Consider the following 7,183-nt stretch of genomic DNA (forward strand, 5'->3'; position numbering starts at 1 on the left):
AATAGAACTGGGTTGTGTGTTTGATTCAGTAAAAAAAACTGCCTGCGGATATTATAAGACAAAATATAACTAGCACTGGCGGGCTAGAGGCCAGTAGATACCTGCTGGATCTTTGTGCCCTGTTGTCGTCATGGGATGGGCCCGTTAAAAAAACCAAGCCTGGGCAGTCTACAGCCCAGTTGAAACTTGCTCGACCTAAAAAAAACAATATAAGTTCTCAATAAACGAGAGAATTCTGCAAGTACAAACTAATAACTGGTATGCAGCAGGGATATTGTTTTTTCATCGTGATAATAAGTGCAGGCACTTGTTTCAAAAAATTTGGAGAACGGGGATTTTGAACGGCAGGTGCTTATGCTACCCATCAAATAAAAATCAAGTGCCTGCAAATTCATTTTGAAAAAAATGATTTTCTTTATATCCACGTCGACCCTCGGCATGATGGTTGGAAGCAAATGCCAAGTTCATACCAAAAGATCGTTAACAACAAAAACAACTTGCGGACGACAAGGTAGTACAAGTACCAATACCAAACTAACTTATAATCTTTTTACTCCTGGCCCTAGTGTTCGTCTAGTAGAAAATCTTGAGGACCAGCTCCCGCTCCTTCTCTTGCTCCAGATCCCCGACGTGGTACTGGTGCATCAACCAGTTGGTCCTCTACTGGTCGAAGTTCTTGTTGGTGTGCAGCATCAGAACCTTTTTACTGCCCGTTTGCCGGCCGTCGACCATCACCGGCAAGGTATTGCCGTTGTTGTGCCACATCGCATGCATGCCGCACGCCGACTATACCTTGCGACACATCCACGTGCCCCTTTTGAATGCCCTGGAATTGCGCTGGAAGAAATGCTTGCTTAGGCCACTCAGTGTGATACCTGCAGTATTGTCGAATACAGGTTTTAGTGTATGTAGTTGGCATTTTCATAACATCTTTGGCATGTTGCAGTCACTTGTTTCAGTTTTTATAAACTGTAAAATTGTAATTACTTCACCAGGTCTGTGTCTAAAAAGAAAAAATAGAGCTATAAACAAAGGAATATGTTTGTGCAAGTAGATGGCCGATCGGTGTCTTACCTGGAAGTTTCTCAGGATGGGTGTAGCATATGTCGTGCTCTCTATTGATGGTTGGTATGAACAAATCGATGAGAGGGTGAGATCTCGCGCTGTCAGCACTCACTTTGTCCTCAAGGTGCTCGATCAACTCCTGATCTGTGGGATCGAACTTGAGCCAGCCGGCAACACCGGCCAATCCTTCTTCGACTTGCATCGGTTAATTCCAGTTCTATGGTACTCAATGTATGATTAGTCGACTGTTTTAATTGAATGATGAAAGATTTTGACAGATAAGTGGTACTCCAAATCTGAAGTCCGGAATACTCGAACACGCTGCCGGGATTCTTGTGTCACCTCACGCGCAGCGTGTTGTCACGTCAATTCAATGTGTGGACATGATGAATAATTTGACCGACGTATACTAGTACTGCTACTATACTACTCCCTCCGTTCCGAATTACTTGTCTTAGATTTGTCTAGATACGGAGGTATCTAGCACTAAAATAAGTCTAGATACATCCGTATCTAGACAAATTCAAGACAAGTAATTCGGAACGGAGGGAGTACTTACTAGTCGTATTTAGTGTCACATTTTAACCATCATCATTATCAGTACATCCTGCGCAGGAGAGTTAGGATGCAGTTGATCCCAGAAAGGTATCTATCCTTCAAACCAGAGGAGTGCTTCAAACTAACAACAATACATAATATCCAACAAAAGAGGGTCGTGCTACAGCAACAGAATACATGGCTCAGTCTAGATATCAGTACGAATCAAGTTGTGCATAGTTGTTGTTGGCATGAACCACATCGCCGCATGTCGGGTTTGCAAAAGTCATCCATCGCATGGAAGCTTGATGCCTTTCACACACTGAAGATTATCTGGCAACAAGCTGTGTCGACGAATCTCTGCATATGGTGATTCATGAAGCCCATGGTATGATGTGTAAACACAGCCCCCCTGGTGAATGCAAGTTGCATAGCACGGTAATCATCGCCGGTGATATGATCGATGATTGGTTGGATGATCGGATAATTAACCCCGAGGAACATGGAGTGGTTGCCGAGGGTGTAAACCCGCCTCCAGCTGAATACGCCTAACCCAATGGAGAGGGTATCTTTCTCGAACACGAAGCAGCCCTAGCCATCAATGTCACGAACGCCCCAGGCATTGTACTGCATGTGGTTTGATGTAATGGTTGGTCAATTTGGAACATGCGAATGAGCATCAATTGACCGCCTTTAGCTAAACGAGCGATAAACCACCACCCATCGGCTGGTATGATTCAAGGTCCTGGAATCATGAAGGCCAGCGCATTTGCGTCTGCTGCAACAATTCAAATTGGAGACAAAAAGGACAAAAATAAACAATCATGTTCTTAGTATATATGTGTGGAATTAAGATTATTATAATAGTGACACATATCATAGACAGATAATTGCAATGTTGTGGTCATAATCATACCCCAAGTTAAAAAAATAAGCCAATGGCTTTCATATTCTAGCAATATGTCATGGTTCAAACATCATGTAACAATGAGAGGAAAATAGCTATGACAGAGCCTACTCATATTCTACCATAGCACTTACTACTATTCTCATATCAACTCTAAGCAATAACATGCGTTGTTATAAAAATCTTGGAAATGAGAGTAGCATATAGCAATCATGATGTTATGCTCATAATATCTATTCTAACAATCATTAGATGCCAATAGTTCCATATCAACTCTAACAATAACATGTGTGGTCATAAAAATCTAGGAAATGAGAGGAACATATAGCAATGATGTGGTTATAGACATACTATCTATTCTAAATTTGTAACAACAAACAGGCAGTCATATTCATAAGGTAAAGATGAGATGAGATAGAACAATTAAACGACAATAGATTCCACCAGTATAGGCAGCTAGTCTGTGCGTCGACCGCGTAAACGGTGCCATCGTGCACTGTAGCATCAGACAGGAATGTTGCCTCAACAGAATTGACGATGAGCCATAACCATGTATGGCGACCGGATTCCAGATAGACTAATCCCATGTTAAACAAGGCAATGAGCTTGTAATCCATGTAGTCTTCTGATGGTGTGGGCACTCCGCAGATTACAACTTTCAGCAAACAGAGGTCGATCCAAAAGCTTGACGCGTCTCGTGCATAGTAGGCAGGAGTGTCCGGCGGGCCGCAAGGCTTGATGTCGGCGGTATCCAATGATGGAAGGGTGATCTCTCTCTAGGTGTAGATATCCAAGAGACGCCACGGACTACCGTATTGGTGGATGAGGACGATCCAGTTGGACTTCATGCCCGCCCAGTAGTGGCCGCGCATGAAGGACAGGTGGACGTGTAGGGGTAGCTTGTGGAGGGGCACCACGGCAACCTCCGTAGGATCGTCAAGTCGGTGGCTGGGCCACCTGCGAGGATCGGGCATCAGCAAGCAGTGTGTCTTGAAAAGAGCCGGCTGGTTGCAGACGAGTAGACGGTACAAACACACCGAGCATGCGACCAGACGGACGGTGCTAAGTTGGTCCATACGATTACAGATCTGCTCCAAGAGAACATCGGGGAGGGAATTCCAATCGTGGCTCTGCTTGTCAGTCGGTCCTGCCATTGGGGTTTTCGGTGCCTGCGAGCCAGCGGGGAAGTGGATTCGGGTGGGCGAGCGAAGAAGCTTCTCCTCATGTGGCCGAGCAGTGAGCGGGGGGATATGGTACACGCGAGCTACCAAGGAAGGTAGCACGGGCGGGGGAGAAGTGAGCGGGGGGAAATGGTGTGCGGCCGATGATGGGAAGAGAGGAGGAAGAAGAAGAGAGGAGGAAGAAGAGTGGAAGACGGGGAAGAAAGTGCATTAAATCTCAATTCTACTACTACTACCAGGATATACCGTCCTTTGGCGTGTAAATAGTTACACCGATGACATGTGGGTCTACCACAAGAGGGCCCATATGTGAGTTAATGCGTGCTCTATTGGCAACCATGATGGCAGTACTGAGTAGGGCTAATTTAGTAACACCAACACGCTGGTTCAGCATATTAATTAAGTGTCCCATCTGCTGCAGCGTGTATTGTCACTTCACTGCGAAGACTAGTTGAATAGTTCTCTCTGACCGATATGGGGAATAATGGATCGCGAAGACTTCCTTTCTAGATTATCCCTATGCCTCTACGCTCACTTCACTCATTTTGCTCCGTACGTAGTCACTTGTTGAAATCTCTAGAAAGACAAATACTCCATATTTGGGAACAGAGGGAGGATTTTACTCCGTATTTGGGAACAGAGGGAGGATTTTACTCTGTATTTGGGAACAGAGGGAGTATCACCATATGGAGGGAACAGAGGAAGCTTGAAATATGAACATGTCAATGGGAGGGAGTAAGCCCCATGCATGCATGCATGCATGCAACATGAAACACTCACACGTACACATGGACGCACGCAACACTCACGCACCCATGCGGCACACAGCACACGACGCAACACACACGCTCATGCTCAAGTGCTCAACCTACTCCCTACGTCCATGAAATACTGTACATTTAGAGATTTACACATTGACCAGGGCATAATTAACGCCCAAAAGTTGCAGACTTATGTGTTTATGCGACCATTGAGAGAAGAAGATTAAATGAAGGTCGTTGCATGCTGTAATTAAGGATAGACATGTAGCCTATACCTAGAGCACAAGTTGGTGCATTAGTCAATCAATATTGAATTAAATTAAAGGCTAAATGCATTGGAAGTGTAGATGTACTACACTCTTTTTTTAGCCGATGTACACTCTTTGTTGGAAGACCGAGGGAGTACACATGCATGCACTCACATACATAGCCAGGGTGGTTCGCGCGCAAGGGTTGGACTCCTGTCGCGCCTGCGTAAAGTTTTGTTTAACTGATTTCTTTGCTCTGCCAACTGACAGGTGGGACCCAGAAACCAGGTGACAATTTAACCAGTCAACCAAGTGCCACGTCAACTATGTGGCCGGTCAGTAGGGTGCAATACGGTGCTCTACGATGAGCTAGTGATCGTATAATCACCGCAAAACTATATATAGTGACCGTAAAGAGCGTAGTTTTACATAGGTTAACCTCCAGTGTATTTTTCTCGTTTCAAATTAAGCCATATTAACCGGAAAGGACGCTGTATGGACTAGTACTAGTACTGCTTTGATGTGTTCCATCAACTCGCCAAACAAGGAGAAGCTTGCTTACTACGCCTCTCCCTCGCCCACGCGCGCGGTGGTTCGTAGGACGAGGAGAGGGTTTTGACTACAACGCCCTCTCCCTCTCCCTCTACCTCGCCCTCGCCCTCGCGGTGGACGTGCATCAGTTCAATCAGTGTCAGATTGCCAGAAGCATATTGTACTATAGTATTGTCATTGTACTGTAGAGGCGAAGAGCCAAGTGCAAGGTTCACACAAGTATGAATTGTTGAACCTCCCGAAGAGGCAAAGAGCCAAGCGCAAGGTTTTATAGGAGTTGTCGTCCTAGTAGGAGTGTACTACAACTATAGAGAATGATGCTACTGTATGATGCCGCCACGTCACGTATATCCAAAGCTGTGCCACCTTTTTTTCTCAAAGAGCATGTTGGAGCATGTGCAACAACCACACAAGTTGCACGTACACATAACACATTTACTAGTAATAAATTCTAAAGGACAAATGCCAGTATGCCACACAAGTTCATCTCCAATTTATGTGATAAATCTGTGCACGACTAGTCTACATATATTCACAGCACTACCGTTCACAATTTACCATACTCCACTTACACGTTATAGATGGGCTACATGTTCTCCTCCAGGTTCCAGTCCTAGGTGTTCTTCATGGATGGCACGATCCATAGCGGTGGGCAACGGGAATCATTGTCGCAGCTTTCTAGTCCGGTTCCACACGATGGATACTTGTCCAAGCTGAAGCGGCATAAATCAGGGATAGCGTGTCCCAGCATGTTGTTCATCCGGCGGTGCACACTGAAGACACAACCATACTTCATGAATGGCAGGCCTTCCGTGTCGTGCACGGAAGGTGGCATTCGCTTCACAATGTGGTAGCTATCCCCAATGAAAAGCGAGTACTCTCCAAGAGTGCTCCTCGGCACCCATGTAGCATCACGGGGGTCGAACTCGGCGCCGTTCATCTGGTACACGCGGCATCTTAGATGTGGACACATGGTGACGTACATAGTCAAGGTCCATGCATAATAATGTTGTGCTCAAATATGGCGGTCAGTAATACTGTGCAGCAAATAGTACTACTTTGGTATAGAGGAAGTAAAATAACCGGTTTATTATATATAGCCACTCTTGGATACATCGATGAGATAGTAAGACATGGGAAAAACAAAAATTGTGGCAGCTAGTGGGTTCAAGTCTTCAAGGGCCTAGCTAGCTATACGCGTCCTCCAAGGTAAAAAGTACTCCTACTAGTACATAAGTAGAGTACTAGTACAACAATGAAAGAGAAGGTGAGAGGGTTAAAAAATGGAATACCTGGGTAGATGGTGACGGTCCGATCGTGGTAGATTGTGTGACCATGTTGCACATCAGTGGTACCATGGGTAAGGACTGCTAAGATAGTTGATCCCAATATGCCAAAGTCAGCTACAAGGTTCCAGGTTAGATCGAATCGCGGATGCAAATGCACATCTAGGATCAGCGATCTTATTTTGATAGCGGGATGATTGGTCCCTGCAAAATAATGGAGTACCGTTAGGGATGCATATGATGGTTTGTGCATTCCATTTGTAATCTCCTGTACCATAGGATGGCAACCAGATGAAACAAGTCCCCTGGCTTGTCACCGCGAAGATGCGTCCTAGATGGCGCACAACGTCTTTAACGTGTAGGGGTACAAATCTATCACCGCCAACATGCGCCAGCCTATGCCGTTACTGCCTCTTGCATTGATGGCAATCCTTATGTCGAACACCGCGATGAGATAGTAATCGTCGTAGCCGCGTCGCTTTGTAGGCGGGTCCGCAATTGCTATATTCTTCAATCTCATGTAGGCATCATCATACGTATTCAAGCCCAGCCAGTCCGGAAGGCCGATCCCAATGGTGTAGAAGGGGTCTACCAGAACGGTCGCACAGGTGTGGATGTTGTGCAAAATGATGGTGGTATCCGGCCG

This window comes from Triticum dicoccoides, chromosome 1A (genome assembly GCF_002162155.2).
Source record: "Triticum dicoccoides isolate Atlit2015 ecotype Zavitan chromosome 1A, WEW_v2.0, whole genome shotgun sequence".
Taxonomy (NCBI): domain Eukaryota; kingdom Viridiplantae; phylum Streptophyta; class Magnoliopsida; order Poales; family Poaceae; genus Triticum; species Triticum dicoccoides.